Below are 16,233 nucleotides of genomic sequence, written 5' to 3'. Positions count from 1 at the left end.
ATCCTGCCGTGATTGCCCATGGCTTCTAGGTCATATACACTGGCACCCAAGGGGGTTCACTGCCAATATTCTATCCGGTGGGTTCTGACTTAGAATGTTTAACCCTGCCTCTGAGGGTGCTATTCAAAGGAGAATCTTGGGGTTCCAATGAAAGAGGGTGGGGTGGGGATCAGAGACAGCAACTAACGGGAGACATGGGCCCTTCTCTCTGGGCAGTCTTGAGCTGACCTGCCCGTAAGTGGAGACTGGAGGGCCTACATCTGGTGAGGTGAGGCAACGCGTTGCCGTGTCTTGAACAGCAGCCAGTAGACCACTTTGTCACCTGGGGATAAAGTTGGCTTCCTGCCCATTCTTAAAACAGCAAATAACACACAGGGCTCAGCATCCCTGTGAGGTCGTCCCCTAGCTTTTAATAATTCCTTGTATTTATTTATTGCTGTTCCCCTCTCCCAGGAGCTAATAACTAAAAGCATTTTCCATATGTTACTTCAATAATCCTCATTACCGCCCCTTGCCTGGGCTAGTTAGAGAATGGTGCTAATGGGGTCAGCACTCAGCTTTCCACAAGCGTGCTGTCTGCACAGCTAACCATATCCAATTATTTTAGGGAGCCTGCAAGAAGCCACTGAGATCACAGACAATACCACCACAATAATAGCAATGCTAACAACAGCATCTAATGTTTACCGAGGGCTTACTCTGCGGCACACATTTTCAACATGCTAATCAGACATGAGTGAAGCCAACCCTCTCCCAAATCTAGGAAAGATGGATACCTTATACCCATTTTAAAGAAAAGAGTGGTAGGGAAATTCAGTAATAACTGGAAGTCACACAGGGAATGGTGGAACAGAATGAGCCACTCTATCAGTAAACTCAGAGACTGAATTCTTGCCCATAAGGCAACAGTGTTCCCCTATAGGTGAAAATTGGGGCGGCATGACCTGGTTCACAGATCCGTCATCGTACCTGTGACTTATGAGCAAATGGCCGAGTGAGGTAAGTTGAGAGAAACACAACTACCATTTGACGGGTGAAGCTTGTAATTCAGGCTAAGTGCTATGTTATACACCATAGTGTACACTATAGGATAGTAGGTGCTGGCCTACTAATCTTTGTGATAACACTTGGAGGTAGACTAGTGCCTCATTTTCCAGATTGGGATGTTGAGGGTCTGTAGTATTGACATTGAAAAGTAGAAAGGGAATCTACTTCCCATGCACATGCAAACCAGGTGATACTCCACTTTATTGAAAGGAGCGATGTGGATTAAAAAACAAAGTGAAAGAAACAAGTCCAGAAGCAAAAGCAAAAAGCTGGGTCATCAAGAACAATGGAGTCCACACATCTGGGGTTTCCATTACTGAGACCTTTTCTCTTACAGCGGCCACATGGCTTTTTGGCCCTGTTCACTTACTATAGACAGATAGAAACCAAGTAAGACCTTTGGGCCATGGGGGCAATGCTGAAATATTGGTAAGGGCACTAGGTTGCCAGTAAATCAGGGAAGCTGTATTCAACTTATTTACTGCAGGATTCAAGTTTATAAGCCATGTAAACCCTTGGGACAAAGTCAATGCTCTACAAGTATGTCACAAATACGTCACAGACACTAGTATCTAAAGAGCAAGGGCCTGACATTTGAGGCCTATGGGACTGTTGAGCACTACTCCCCTCTCTGGAGACACCAAATGGTGAAAGAATGACACCAGGAGGCACAGGCTCTGGCATCAGCACACCTAGGTTGAGACCCTGCTTCTGTCATTTCATCCTATGTGAGCTTGGGAAAGTTAGATGCTCTGCCTCCCTTAGCTTCAGTTCCTTAATGGGGATGATAACTACTTCTGTGGTAGGCTTATTAAACAAAGAAGGAATTAAGTGAGAAGAAGCTCCCCGTCATGGCACTTGTCTAGAGGTTAACCAACACCAGAGGAGGGAAAGTCATCATGAGAAACCAAACTGGAAATCTGTGCTTCTATTTCCAAGGTTTTGCTGGACCCCTCTCCCCCTCCCCCGGGAACTGCTCATGGGAACTCAATGGTAGGAGCACTCTGATGCCTCAGGTAGCTCTATGGGGCCTGTTCACTGGCACAGGGGACTTTGGCTCTTCTAGTGGGTAACATTTCAGAGTGCATTGTCAGGACACATTGGGTATCTTGATGCATAACTTGGTGCCTATGTGTGGTGGTAGTAACAAGGCTCGTCACCTTACAGCAGGTCATTTCAATGAGCAGGCTACTTAACTGTTAACCCTGTTAAACCAGTTACGGGATGGCAAATTCTCTGTAGCTTAATAACAAAACCAAAAGGAAGAAAAACTCCCATATTACTTCCTGCATATTATCGTCAAGTCAGACAATGCAATCTGGATAAGAATTTCAGCCGAATGCAATTCTTCTACTGTGGTTAGCAAAGCAGTCTCTTTGTTTCTTTTAGTGGAACTTGATGTAATTCTGGGTAAGGTGTAGAATTTCCCCTTCATTCCCTGAGATCTTCTAGTAACTCATTTAACATTAGTATTGTTCTATAGCCTTTCAAGTTACAGCACAACGCTAACAGTTTCTTTAAACACAATAACAACAAAAAGACAAAACAAAAGCGCACACACGCACACACCCCTTAAAGTTTTGTAAATTGACAGTATTCTAAGGCTTCTGGGGCTAATCTGCGTGGAGGTCTCCGGTCTCAAGCACTTTGTTTTATTCTCCCAAAGCTCTCACATCTGCTAAAGGGACAAGGAGCCACACATCTGACAGCCTCTCAGGACACTTACACTTGGAAATGTCTTTTCCGGGTATCACGAGATAGCAGAGACCAAGGTGAGAGGGTAACACTTGACAGTGCTATTTGCCGTCTAAGTTTATTTTTGTTTCCTGTCCAATTACCACAATCTGGATGTTTCTGATGAAGAACAGGAAGCGTCAAGTATGCTGTAAAAAGACGCCCCACACTTGGAAAAGGAATGCAAAAAGGAGCAGTCATGGAGCCTGTCAACACAAACTGCGAGTTCAAATGTGCTTCCACATAAATTTTCAACCACACGGTTAGCCTGCTTTGAGCTCAGATAATTTCTTTTCTTCCAGACTTATCCTCCAAAATGAATCTGGCCTACCACATCTTGCTCATTGTACCTGGAAGACACAACTTTCTGTAGTAGATAGTGGGTTTCTGTCAGTATTTATAATTCATGGAGCACTCTTTTCTAGGTGCCTTAAGAGCATCACAGAAAACCACCTTAAATATGTACTGTACCAGTAAGGAGATGACAAGGCACAGTCATCGAAAGGAGTCAGCAAAGTGTCTGGTACCCCAACCTTCTTTTAGTTTATGAAAACATCTGGATTGTAAAGAACAATGGGTTTTCATCTTAGCTAAGGGGTAAGACTTCACCTTTGAGGGAATTGGTTATCAAGTTTTCTTCTGCACACTTTGTAAGTGATGCTAAGGTTGGTGTGCTGGCTAGTTTTATGTCGAGGTGATACAGGCTAGACTCATCTGAGAGTAAGGAGCCTCAATTGAGAAAATGCCTCCATATGATTGGGCTGTGTGAAAGCCTGTAGGACATCTTCTTAATTAGTGATTGACAGAGGAGGGCCCAGCCCATTTAGAGACCATCCCTGGACTGGCAGTCCTGAGTTCTAATAAGAAAGCAGGCTGAGCAAGCAGTGAGGAGCAAGCCAGTAAGCAGCATCCCTCCATAGCCTCTGCATTAGTTCCTGCAGTCAGCTTCCTTTGGTGATGAATAGTGTTGTGGAAGTGTGAGGAAAATAAACCCTTTCCTCTGTAACTTGCTATGGCCATGGTGTTTCCTTATGGCAATAGCAATCCTGAGTTCTTCCCAGCAATATTAACCCTACTAGGACAGCATTTAATCACAGCAATGGAAGCTTGAGTAGGAGACAGCATGTGTACAATTAAAGGGGCACCCATGCAAGATTTCTGAAAGCCATCAGATTGCCTCAGCTTTCAGGATCAGGTCTTCTCTAAGGCATTGTTGAAAATGTTTCCTGATCTGGAGCTGGAGAAAAGGACAGAATCAGGAGTCATTTATCTACAACCAAAATGGGAAGCTGAGGCAGAAAACTGAAAAAGAGAGATGTCAAACATGTTGGTAAAACTCAAGGGCTAGGGCTGCCAAGTACTTTAAACACTTGCCAAGCAAGCCTGGTGACCAGGTCCAGATCTCCAGAATCTACATAAATGCTGACCACTTGGAATTTCAAGATGAGAAGGTAGAGATGGGATACCTAAAGCAAGCTGGCTAGCAAGACTAGCATATCGGTGAGCTTCAGGTTTGACTGAGGGAAACTAACTCAAGGAATAAGGTAGAAGAACATTGAAAATGATTCTAATGCACACCTGTAGTTTCTACACACACACACACACACACACACACACACACACACACACGCAAACACACAATCTCTCTCTCTCTCTTAGTACACCTGTGCCTGAAAACATGCATACATGAATGCATGCACCACACACTACCACACACGCAAGTAGGAAAAGACCAATCAAAAGGGGCCAAAAGGCATACTTGACTCAGAAGAGGAGAGGTGACTGTCTCTGAGAGCCACCCCTGTGGATCCAGGGGAGCTGGGGAAGCCATCCAAACTGTCTGGACTATGGGACTTTTTTCTGCCTGATTGTCATATACAAAATCAAATCTGTTGTATTTAATGGGTCTGGTCTGGAAAGGGGGTTCTCAAGTATGTCTATTGGCTCTTCTTCTAGACCTTCTACGTAGCTTGATAAAATGTCAATCCAGGCTGAGATACTGCTCCAGGCTAAATAAGCTTACTTGGAACAGTGCTTGCCTAGAATGTATGAAACATTGGGTTTGGTCCCCAATACTACATAATCCCATCATGGTAGTACATTCCTATAACGTACCTATTACTCTGGAATGGAGGCAGGTGGAGGTCACTCTTTACTACATAGAAACCTTGATGCCAACCTGGGCGCAAATGAAGAGAGAAAAGACACCTTTCCAAATGCTGGTTAATGAACCTTTATTCACTACTTTTGCAAAAGTAAAAATAGAATAAAATAAATCGTATATTTCAAAATTTTACTCAGTAAATCAGTGTTCTGAAGCCGTGGTCCTAGAATCTAGGATTTGGGAGGGGGAGATTGTTTGTTTCTTAAAGTTCTAAGACTTTAAACAACTGTCATGTAGTACACTGTGAAGCACTGTGACAGCACCCTTGAGTATTGTCCCTGTGTAGTCTTGTGAATCGTTTTATTTCATTGAGCCTTGAATTCTTCACCTCAAACCCAGGGTCAGTGAATTTCTCAGTAAGAATCGTTGAAGATCATGAGGGTAAATACCATTTATAAGATCCAAATGTTTGTAATGATCATGTCTTTGCGGGACAAAGTGAAGTCTTGTAAACTGCCAAGACAGACCCAAGACAGACAGTTCATGATTTTAAACTCTGTTACAGCCTCTAACTATGAATTTCCTACTTAGCTTTCTGGTGGTCTATTATTCCATTCAGAATTTCCAACCTCATTTGATAGTTAACTGGCGTACCAAGTGGTGGGAGATGGACCAGCTTGCTTTTCAAGTTCTGGATCCATTAGGGAGAAGAATTATGAGGGGCTGGAAGTCTTTGGGGTCTCCTTTCACTGAGGGTAAATGGATATACAGTGTGGGACAGTAGCTGGTGTTAAGAATTAAGAAATAAAAGAACTGTGATTAGAGTCCCCAATGAGTTGAATTGGAGAAGAGCGAGAGACAAAGGAAAAAACAGCTCAGTAGGAAAAGTCCTGGATGATCTTGGAGGAAACGATCATTATCACAAATACATAGGCAACATCTCTCCAAGTGAGGATAATAAGCTGAAAACGAGCCCGCGAGGGCCAGCCAGCACTTCAAATATGGCTGTGAGTGTTGGCTACACTGACTGAAGCACAGTGTGAAGGAACCGTGAGGCCCTTTTCACTTTAGCAAACCTTTACGGCCTTCTTTGTCCAGTGCTGGACTTCACAGTCTGAGAAGCATAGAGTCCTTGGACTTAGTTCAACAGATAGAAATAAAGATGACGAACATCCTTGGAGAAGAACCACTCTGGGAGAGCGAAAGGAGCTGGGGCTATTTAATCTAAAGAGAGGAAAGCTGTGGGGCCTCGCCTCTTCCACTCTAAGAGCTAAAGCTGACAATCGCCAGATGTTCTTGAGGAAAAAAGATGCGTAAGTCCAGCAGAAGGGCAAACGTGAGGCAAAGCAAAGTCTTTCTTATAAAAATTGTCCTCTGAATTTTCTCATGTGGGGAGAGAGAGAGAGAGAGAGAGAGAGAGAGAGAGAGAGAGAGAGAGAGAGAGAGAGAGAGAGAGAGAGAGAGCGCATTCATTATTTTTGCATGGTTGCAAGCAAAATACTGGATAAAAACAACTAATAAGAGGAAAGGTTTCTTTTAATCTATAGTTTCAGTTCATCACAGTGGGGAGGGTGGAGCAGAACAGCTTAACTCCTTATATGTCAATAGGAACATAGTTGGCTGCTCGTAAGATGGTGGACCAGGAAGTAAAGGGTGTGGGGCTGTGACCAGGAGTAGGTAAAGCCTTCAAAAGAACACTTCTAGGAACCTAGTTCTGCTAGGTAGGCTTCACATCTTACAGGTTCTTAGAGTCTTCAAAATAGTACCACATGCTGGGTCCCAAGCCCTCAAAATTCAATCTGTAATGGACATTCTAGATGCAAACTCTAATAGGATCAACATCAAACTAGAATATAAAGATCAAGAAAAGCAGTAGTAGGTGAATTTGGAAGCTGCCCCATAGGTGGGGCAGAGTTGTAGTTTAGGGCTAGGGAATCAGCTTTTTTGTTCTCTCATGTGTGAAATAAATATAATCAACCAAATGGTCTTTCATGATTATGTAGATTCATAATCTGTGATATGGGAGAACAGCACAGTAGTTGTAGGTTAACATGCTAAAGTGCTCTGGCCACTGCAAATAAGAAATGTGCTGGGAGATTAGGGCATTTATTCTTATGTGCCATGATATGTCACCTGTTTGTGGGGCTGATGTCATGAGAAGGCCAAACTGGAGAGAGCTACAAGGTCTAAGGGAGAAGTATCTGTCCTTGAGAGAAGGGTGAAAGAGAGAATGCAGACTATTGCAGAGATGGGATATGGGAAGCAGAAATGGAGCCTGAGGGATACCAGGAAGCCACTTAGCAATGAGGGCAGGGAGAAGATAGACTGTGGAGGTGTTCCAGGATACACTGATTGTTTGGTGTGAATGTAGGTGTGGATGCAGAACTCATGTGTTGAAAGTCTTACCTCCAAGATGATTACTAGGAAGAAGGAGCCTTTCAGATTCGCTCCCTAATGAAAGAAGGCCTTCCTCTTTGCATGAATATAAGGAGATACACCAACTTATGAGCAGGAGAACAGGTTCTCACTCAACATCAGGTCTTCCTGAATCTCTGTCATGGCATTCCCATCCTCAGCTGTGAATGATACATTTCTGTTGCCATCCAGCTTGGGACATTTTGTTATGCAACCTAACCAGACTAAGACTGACTGAGACAAAGCCTTAGTTAAAGAACTGAGCAGATGGGCTGGAGAGGTGGCTCAGCGGTTAGGAGCACTGACGGCTCTTCCAGAGGTCCTGAGTTCAATTCCCAGCAACCACATGGTGGCTCACAACCATCTGTAATGGGATCCGATGCCCTCTTCTGGTGTGTCTGAAAACAGCTACAGTGTAATTGTACATAAATAAAATAAGTTAATTTAAAAAAAAAAAGAACTGAGCAGATGTTAACTAAAGCAGATCTTAGGTAAAGGACTAAGCAGCCCCTAGGATATAGTCCAGACTCAAAATAGATGAGATCACTCCAGGGACAGTCATCAGTAACCAAGAGTGTCAGGGGTACTGTTCATGTAGGGAAAGGTATTATACTTAATAGTCCTAAAAGTCTGAAAGCACAGAGCTTTGAAGCTAGACAGTTGTTTTCCATTTTGCCTCTTCTATTGGCCTGATGATCTTACGAAAGTTGGCAATCTTCACTAGTACAGTCTCACGATACTAAAATGGGGTATCTGCTGCATAACGTTTCTTTCTTTTTCTTTTCTTTTCTTTTTCTTTTTTTTGAAGATTAAAACAACTCATGTGCTTGGCCTAGAGTAAGCATGAAGAAAATGAGTCTTGGGTGGGGAACGGAATTGAGACAAAACAGGAAGAGCTTATCAGTGATTTTATAGCTTAAAAGAAAGGGTTTGAACCTGGACTGTTCCTAATGATGCAAACTAGTTTTTATGTAGTCCATTGACCATTATTCTAGAGCTAATTTCTAAGGATTATCAAACATTAATGTAGGCAAAGTTAGTCCATTTCACAGGTGAACAGTTGAGGCTTAGCATACGTAATGCTTACCTAAAGAAAGTCAGAGAGATGTAATAGTTACATCGGTCCCCAAAGTCAATGTCCTGCATATAACATCAATTTCTTGGAAATGAAACAGGAAAGACATGGACAAATGGTCAATGCTTTGAAGGTTATAGCTCAGATAGATGAGCAAGATAAGATTAAGTCTGGTTGCTGGTCATTTTGTAACATGATGCGTGGACTCTAACTGGTGGTCCTGGCTACTGAGAACAGTGCTGGGAGACCAGGAAGACATTTTAAGGTCCTCAGCTCCTGTGCTCAGAGGCAGTGTATTAAGTGAAGTCCTTCTCATTCTTTCTGTGCCACCTCCATCAGTACAAACCAACCACGAACAAGGGGGGCATAGTGTACTGCTTGCCCCTTCCACCAGGTAAAGGGGGCTCTGTCTCTTTAAGCAGAAATGTTCCTATTGCTTTTTCAGTCATCACATCCCCCAGGATACTTTAATAATTCTAAGGTTCCTAACTCTTCCTGCCTTGCAATTCCTTCCTACCCAGAAAGATTTGTTAGTGATTCTTTTGCTTTAGATCTTGACATAGTGTTAGTTATTATTATTTTTTATTTTAAAAAGATATGGTCTTGTATAACCAAGACTTGCCTTGAATTCTCTATATAGTCAAGGATGCCCTTGAATCTTCTCTCTTTTTTCCTCTCCTTCCTAAGTGCTAAGATTATAGGTATACACACCATGCCAGTGCCAGCTATAGTATCCAGGGCACTGAGCACGTTAGAGAAGCACTCTACCAACTTGTAGAGAGAATATCTTACGTCTGTATGGATGTGGCACCTGTCAATAATAAAGCTGATGGCCTAAGGCTTAGGCAGAAAACAGGAAGTGGACCATCTGGGAGGCAGAAAGGATTCTGGAATAGTGCCAGGTTCGGCAGATTCACCCGGGAAGATGTGACAGAGCTCAGACACATGGCATGTGAGCACAGGTAGCCAGCCATGTGGCAGAATGTAGATTAGAATAAATGTGTTATTTTAAATCATGACCTAGTGAGAGAAGAGCCTTGTTACATGGCCACGATATTTACAAATATATTTTAATTCTGAGTTTTATTTCTGGGAGCCTGGGGCTGGGAAGAAGAACCACCTAACTTTTATACTAACTGAGTTACACCCTTCAGCCCCCAATGTTCACTTCTATTAAGGCAAGATCCAGACTTCAGAGAGTTTAGAGTTCCCTGAGAGCCCAGAGTTCCCACTGAGCACTGACATACCACTTCTCATTCCTCACTGTACTCTGTGTTCAGACACTCTCCCGGGCCAGGCTTCTTTCTGCACTTGATTGTAAGAGAAAGGGCTTTATTTTCCTTTTAAAATAGTCGACAGAATCCTGCTGGAAGTGAGGAATATGACTAAGTGGTTTCTTAAAGTCCTTCCCAGCCAGTGATTCATCAGACACAGAATTTTAACTTGGAATGGTCTACTGGTATTCTGAGCCAAATGTCTCATTTTTGCAAATGAGGAAAGTGAGGTCTAGAGAGGTTAAGAGTTGTAAGGGCTGCCTGCTACAGTGGAGAGACTATGGGATTTGACATTTACAAAGGCCTGAGTTTGAGACCAAATACCAACACTGACTTGCTGTGTGACCTTCAAAACCTCAATAACCAACCTCTGTAATCCCAGTTTCCACAGTTATACAATGGAGATAACATCACCTTCTCTGTTGGCTGTCTAGTGTCAACCTAAGGACATTACATCTAAGAAGAAAAGGATAAAACATAGTTCAAGCCTACCCCTGTATGTTAAAATTTTTAATGTAATTCATCCAAGGTTTCTTGGTGGCAAACAAAACCAGAATCTTCAATTCCAGTGTCATTTGATTTTCATCATCCAGTATGTCTCCTCAACTCTTTTCTTCCCAATTCTGTGGTTTTAAGAGTTTCCGGGGGCGGGAGGTGGGTGATGGTGGTGAAGAGATGGCTCAGTGTTTAAGAGCACTGGCTGCTCTTCAAGAGGACCCAAGTTCAATTCCCAGCACCCATGTAGCAGCTTACAACTGTGTGTAACTCCTATTCCAGGGGACCCGACACATGGAGATAAAACATCAATGTACATGACAGAAAAATAAATTTTAAAAGATTTTCCCATTAGCCACCACGTTAATCTGATCTTCACATGCTTTCTGTTAAACTCTCTTGATGCACATGGGCTCCAGATTGGGGGACTCCAGATTGGCTTAGATGGACTGTAGAGCAGGGTCTCTGATGACTTGTTAGAGACATCTCAAGCAGCCTTGTATTACATTATAGTGATGGCTCTCAGATGCCAAGCTGATGGCTGCCAGCAGCCGTGTTCACACGTGAACTTTCCATGTAGCTAAGGCTTCTTCAACCAAGCTAGAAGGTGAGAGATGCCTTTTGATTAGCTTTTAGTGGACCGCCAGGTTATAGCACATACTTTGGATTAAAATAGGATGTATGTAAGCCGCAGAATGACGTAATAACAGACGTTCATGCTGGGCAGAGATTTGGGAACTTGTTGGGTGGTAATAGCTGGTTGACTGTAACAATCTATGGTCATCTGCTTAGAAGGGGGTGGTAGATTGATCTCCCAAATGAAACATGGGCCCAAGGGTTATGTGCTTCCAAAGACCACTAATGAGAAGAGGTCACTGGTCTCTGAGCTCATTCACCATTATTTGTGAATTAGGAAAGATTATACGTTTCGCTTGGCTCCATTATTAATCACAGGGTATACCGAATCTTCAGGAGGTTGAGCCAAATCATTTCTTCCACTTATCAAGTAACATGGACCTACACAAAGACATCCTGTGACCTTGTGTCCAACCTGGCTTTTGCCTTTTGTGTAATTGATTTTCTTCCAGGCTTACTATTGGAGATCCTTTTTCTATTTGTTGGGAAGAGCGGGACCTCTTCTTTAACAATGAGCCAATGAGTGCAGCCATTAGATCCATATTCCCATGTTTTCTTGAGCATGAAAAGATTTTACGGTTTCCAGAAATATGGGGAAGGTCAAGCTTACAATAAATAGGGAGTATTGCCTCTTGCCGTAAGCCATAAAAAAAGAAAAAAAAATCAGGGGTGGGGGAGGGGCTGCTGTGAGCCAGTTCAGTCAACAATTTCCATGTTAAAGAGAAGTTGAAGTTGGAGCCATGTGGTCTCCAAAGTAGTAAAATATATTTTCTTACCCTACACTTCATGTGCCCATAACCTTCCTTTTAAATCATCTCTAACCAGCCTCAAATCACTCTGACCGCAAATCATTTGGTGGCTTTGGTCTCCAGGCAATGGAATGTGTTGGAGCAGACGGGGAGTCGGGGAATAGCTACCAAGTGCGCTCTGAGGGAGCTTCCAACCCCCCCCCCCCAGGCCCAAGGACCCCAGCAAGAGACTTGAAAGTTCCACACTGAGGTAGCACATGACATCATAGCTCAATCATTCCCGAAACACACACACACACACACACACACACACACACACACACACACACACACAGAGAGAGAGAGAGAGAGAGAGAGAGAGAGAGAGAGAGAGAGAGAGAGAGAGAACTGCAAGGGTTGCAGAAAAGGAACGCAATATGACACAAACCACAGAGGGCAGATGGAGCCTAAGAACAGTTTTCCTTATGAAAACATTCAAGAATACCACAGGCAGACTGGCAGAGGCAGGTTTAATTACATTTACAGAAACTCATTGTATCCATCAGTCCCGCCAGCTTCAGAGCTGACCAACGAATGGGGAGGTCACCCACTGAGGCTGCCCTGGAAATGGGACAGCCAGGAGAGCCTGAAGGTCTATGTCCAGGTGTTTCACAGAACATGTGAGAAGTAGACTGGACCCAAATGTAAAAATGCTCGCTAACCCTTAGCAGGAATCTAAGGGACCCAGACCTTTGCAGTAAATGTATAACCGAGGAGCGAAGAGCAGCCCAAGGTGTGAGAAATTAATTATTCAATTCATGATTAATTTACGAGACACCTAGCTAAGCTGTGCCAGGCACAAACAAAACTCTTGCAACTGCCATCTGCTGTCACATCAGAGGAGCCAGCCTTGTGTTTTGCAAGTGCAACTAGATCTTTTGTTTGTTTATTTTTATTTGTTTGTTTATTTATTTTAAGGAGCTCTTCAAAGAGTTAAGAACACAGTCTTTGAAGGGATGGTAAAAGCATGACTGTGCCTGTAGGCACCTCTGGGAAGCAAAGTTTAACATACATTGGCAAAGGATGATTAAGGCTTAAGGGGAAAACATGTTCCAAATAAAAGTGCTATTCTAGTGTACCTAGCTATCATTTTACAGCAATTGCTAAAGTGAGCGTTTTAAAGGAGGCTCTGCAGAACTTGTAGGAGACAAAAAGGATATGCCGAAATGGCCCAAGAACTTTCTAATTTTAGCCCTATAGAATCATCACTGCTTACTCTAGTCAGGGGAGATTTGTAGTGCAAGGGGCAGAGGACCTAGAGAAACCATGAAACAAACAAACAAGCTGCAAATGTAAACATGGCAATGTTCAAAGTAGGTCTTGTTCCTTAAGGGACCAAGACAAAGAAGTACAGTAACTATAGACCTGTATGCCTACTAGCTATAATCTTTTCTGAGACATATTATTTTGCATTCTGGTGGTGTGTGTGGCAACAATCTTTTCATCAGGTCCCCTAGGGATAACTGCTCATTTCGGCCGGGGGTTGGGGGTGGTGGGAGCAGCAGCCCAAATGCATGCTGGTCATATCTTCCTGTAAACGCTAGAACAATGGCAGGGAGAAAGGCAAGATTCCGGGTTAGTGAAAATAATCCGTTAGCCATTACTTGGGTAGTTATAAATTAGGACTTTGTAAATTTATTTATTTAATTTGCTGGGTTCAGCAGAGATTTCCCATGGATTTATCAGCCACAGAAATAAGCATGTTTTTTTTTTTTTCTGAGCTCTGTTTGGAAGTGTTAAGAAGGGTTACTGTAAGTCTGTTTTCATCCTGTGGTTAGGAATTCGGTGCGCCTTGCTAGGATGGTAAGCTACATTCCAGTATCCCGATGATTCTGTCAATCATCAGAATATTAAAAAGAAAAAAAGATAAAAGAAAGAAAGAAGCTATCTTTGGAGAACAGTCCCTTCCTCAGGTGGTCCTCTGTCAGGCCTTTGGCACCATACTCCATTCTTGCCTTTCATCAATAGCCTGCCACTGGCCAAGGTGACTTCAGAACCCCATCTGGCTTGTCAGGTGTCAGGCTCTGTATCTGGGCTTTTGATGAGAGTAGATTGAGGGAATCTGCATTTCCCTAAAAGAAATGCTGGTTGTTGCTTCTGGAAGCGATCTTTTCCAGAACCCCCCCCCACCCCCACCCCCCAATCGAATCCTTGTAAAACATAACGAGTAATGGGAATGGGGGGAGGCCAGCTTTTCTGTTCTCAGTCTTTCCATGGTAGAGGAGTCATCAGGAATGTATTCTTCCCCATTGTATTCTGCCGGCCACTTGTTCCCTAGAACCACAGCCAACTGCATGCTAACTAATGAGAGAGGGATTGAGTCCAAAGGGCTTCCAAGAGAAAAGGGGAGCAGAGAAAGTAGCTTTAGATTTTGCTAGACAAAGGACTGCAATCGAGTGAGACCCAAGAAAACAAACAACTTTCAGGAGACTGAAGGACAGCAGGGCGGGAGGGGGTGAGGGGTGTTTAAAAACCGCCCAGATTTTTCAAGAGGGGGGAAAAAAAGCAACCTCAAACTTTCCCTGAGATAAAGTGTTTCCAGCTAGAACTCATTCAGCTCGTTGAGTAGCTCAGGCTGTCAGAAGGGTCTTGCGTTGTCAAAGTTTCCTTCTAGTTCAGCCAGGGATGGAGCGGATGATAAATTAGACGAAAATCCAGCCCAGAGTGCTCCAGGGGTGTGCAGAGGAAGAAAGTAGCATTTTAAAAAATGGGGATGGACAAAGAGGGCAGAGATGTAACCTCACGCCCTTCTCCCCTCCCCCACCCAGCCCGAACAACGAAGTCTGGCGGAATAGGACCCTCAGCTCGCACCCCTTAAGGGGTTTGGGGGAATCCGGAGGGCCGTGCACAGCACCGCGGGCTCTGCATCCATAGAACACGGCCACTTACCAGCTGGACACCAAACACGCTCTGCACACCCCGCTGAAGAAGCTCTTCTGGGCTCTTTGGGATCCCGCCTGTTGTCCGAACGCAACTTGAGGGCTTGAGATCGCGGGTGCGAGATAATGCGCAGGCAGCCGGGTCGCCTGGTGCTGGGCTCCAGGCAGACTGCGGTAGAGACACAGAGGACGTGGGTCCCGGTCCCGCCACCCGAGCCAGGCAGCTGGACTGCAGCCGCGCGCGCGAGTGCACAGCGTCTGCAGAGGGGCGCGTGTGCGCCGGGTGTGCGCGAGTGAGCGAGAGGAAGAGAGAGAGGGAGAGAGGTAGAAAAGGATCTGGGACTGCTGGGGAGGGGGAGAGGGCGAGGGTGTGTCCTGGGCAGGAATGTTGCTAATGTCCAGAAATAACGCCCCTCTCTCCTGCCCTGCTTACACATCCAAAGGCTTTTGTTTGGCTCGGGGTGGGCGAATCACAATCATGCACCACTGAAGTGACAAGGAGTCCCAGCCACAAGCCAGTTCCAAAGCAACCTGCCAGGTCAGCTTCAGCTGGAAGCCTGTCCTAGACACCTCTACTCATTTCACAAAGACAGGGTCGCGCTGCACACCTGAGGCCTTGGTAACTAGGTGACATGGACTCCTATCTTCACCTCCTTTATATCCACTCCATAGAGGGTGTCTACCTACGATCCCGTGTGTGTCTCTCCATCTAAATGAAATCTCTCTTGCAAGTCTATACATTAATCCCCACGTCACACGCGGAACCCTTAGGAAAGGGAATGCCGAGAATAAATCTGGTCTTTGTTCTATTTTTTGATGTTGAACAAGTCTGCCATTAATCAAGACTTTCCCTCAGCCTCCAAGCTGCGATCACTGGGAGTGTGCATGTTGCCTGGCTGGCTTCTGCAGTCCTTCCCTGCTGCATCATGCCACGGTGACTCCGTCACTACGAGGATGGTAATGACTGAGACACAATAGGAAAACCCACACCAACCACTTAAGAAACCCTCCTACTTGCCAGCTATCTGGCAGACTGGACTTAACACACTGGAGGAGCTGACCTCACCACATAGTGTTTCGAATCTTCCCATTCCAGAATTAGCCTGCCCAGAGACACAGACATCCAGGATTGGATTTAGAAATGTGAAGAAGAAACTCATGGGGGACCAATAAAGCTATTAATCCAAGTAGAGTCCATAAAATGTCAAAGGCATGACAGATTCTTGAAGTCAATTAGAAGACTTATCAGGACACGTGCTCCAAAAATAAAGTCATCCTGAGAGGTCCAACCAGAGGTGGAAAGAGACGTGTTTGGAAGCAAACACGTGGAAAGACCATGGTTCATCTCCAGTCCACATTTATTATCCTAAGGAAGTGATGGCTCGTGAAATATTGGATTTTCCCCCTTCCTTATTAAAATCTCCCTTTCCTTTGGGAATCATTGTCAAGCTAATAAGGTCGAGGTTGCTTTTCAATGGGAAGACATTCTGGGTTTGGCAAGTTCAGTCCCTTCTTGTGTATGTCTCTGTACTTCAGCTGCAGAGTTTTCCTGGGCTTACTGAGTAACAGACAAATGTCGCGCCTCTAAAAGGTAGCAAGGGAATCAGGGAGCTCTGGAGTCTCACTGATTTCTTCTTCTTCTCCAGAGGGGTGGTTAGAAGCCCCTTTCTTCTGCTAATCAGAAAGGCATCTTGTTGATTAAAGGCACAGGCTAACACAAAAGGGTCTTGCTTGGCAAGTGGTCACCCTAAGCAGAGAAACTCCTGCAGCCCAGGAGTCCACGCTT

General features: G+C 44.4%; 1 protein-coding gene across 4 annotated transcripts in view; it reads right to left on the bottom strand.

Annotated features, from left to right (window-relative positions):
- Positions 1 to 16,233, bottom strand: part of Palld (palladin, cytoskeletal associated protein) — a 393,294-nt gene that overhangs the window by 236,718 nt on the left and 140,343 nt on the right. The window contains exon 1 of one of the 4 annotated variants that reach the window (XM_039094917.2): positions 14,458 to 14,745. The exons of the other annotated variants lie outside the window; for them this stretch is intronic. The gene's annotated coding sequence lies outside the window, so the exon portion shown is untranslated. Of the gene's footprint in view, positions 1 to 14,457; positions 14,746 to 16,233 lie in introns of those variants that run through there. 4 annotated transcript variants of the gene reach the window in all.

This window comes from Rattus norvegicus, chromosome 16 (assembly GCF_036323735.1).
Source record: "Rattus norvegicus strain BN/NHsdMcwi chromosome 16, GRCr8, whole genome shotgun sequence".
In the NCBI taxonomy this organism is placed as follows: Eukaryota; Metazoa; Chordata; class Mammalia; order Rodentia; family Muridae; genus Rattus; species Rattus norvegicus.
The sequence above is the reverse complement of the archived record's forward strand: the minus strand, read 5'-3'. Positions and strand labels throughout refer to the sequence as shown.